This window comes from Palaemon carinicauda, chromosome 41 (genome assembly GCF_036898095.1).
Source record: "Palaemon carinicauda isolate YSFRI2023 chromosome 41, ASM3689809v2, whole genome shotgun sequence".
NCBI classification, from domain to species: Eukaryota; Metazoa; Arthropoda; class Malacostraca; order Decapoda; family Palaemonidae; genus Palaemon; species Palaemon carinicauda.
The window spans coordinates 48,947,841-48,948,900 of NC_090765.1; the positions used below are offsets into that span (position 1 = coordinate 48,947,841).

The following is a 1,060-nucleotide window of genomic DNA, read 5'->3' on the forward strand; positions in this document are numbered from 1 at the left end:
AATTCAGTAGCATAGTTTTTGAGAGAAATATCTTAAAGATTAATAGCTTTTGCCTTATTGGGAAGTGACAAAGTTTCCCTTAGTGTTATATAACTGTTTTGAGAAACCTGCAAGTTTATAAGATTTGAAACCTAAGCTTGATTTAGAAAGGCTGTTAGGAATTTTTTCTAGATGAAAAAATTGAATGTGGCAGAAGAAATATTTAATGTTTAATAAGAATGTTGCTTGAAACTGACCTCTCTTGAGATGTATTTAAACATTGTTTATTCAGGTATTGAGTAGACAAGTGCTGTTTCTAGATATTAAAAGTAATTGATTATAAAAGGAAAAATATTGCTTTCATTGAGGCTGTCAGATACGTAGAATGTGACATTGCTTATTAAGCTAGCATGATCACCAGCCTTAGATAGGTAGTGTATGATTGCATGGAGTTAAAAAGCTTCTGTCACAGTTAGAATTCACGCAAGAGGACTGCTTTGAAACGATGGACATCAATCATGAAGAATGAATGACTTGAGAAATATTTACACTTTATAATTTCATCTACTTGAACAGACTGAAGAAGCATTATTTAGAAAATATATAGGAATGGGAAGAGAAGAATTTTTAAAATTAGTGTTGTGAAAGCATAGAACAATTTTGCTATTTAATTTGTGTATATAGGTCATGGTAGCTTTAAATATTTTTCATATTCTGGTACATTGTACAATGCTTTTCACAGCAAGTATGACGTATTTTGACAATACAGCTGTAATCGTGATAAAGTAGTGCATTTAGCAGATTTTATATTAAGGTAAACAGTGATTCTAAGCTTAAAGGAGTTCTTTGGTTATATTGTACATTCATCGTTGTTGTACTCATTGTAGATAATTCATTTTTCATTTCACTATTGTTTATATTTTTTTCTTTTTCCTACATTACCGTGTTTTCTTAATTGCATGGGTATATACCTGTAGTTTTAAAGGTATCTTTGCATAGTTGCTGGTATACTTATCATACTAGAGTTTTGAACTGTCATATCCCTCCAACTGCATCTCTGAGATGTCCAAGCAGTTATCTT

General features: G+C 30.8%; 1 protein-coding gene across 2 annotated transcripts in view; it reads left to right on the forward strand.

Annotated features, from left to right (window-relative positions):
- Positions 1 to 1,060, forward strand: part of LOC137632613 (acyl-CoA:lysophosphatidylglycerol acyltransferase 1-like) — a 95,898-nt gene extending 94,838 nt beyond the window's left edge. For both annotated transcript variants that reach the window (XM_068364663.1, XM_068364662.1), the window contains exon 7: positions 1 to 1,060. This exon is cut by the window's left edge and continues 485 nt beyond it. The gene's annotated coding sequence lies outside the window, so the exon portion shown is untranslated.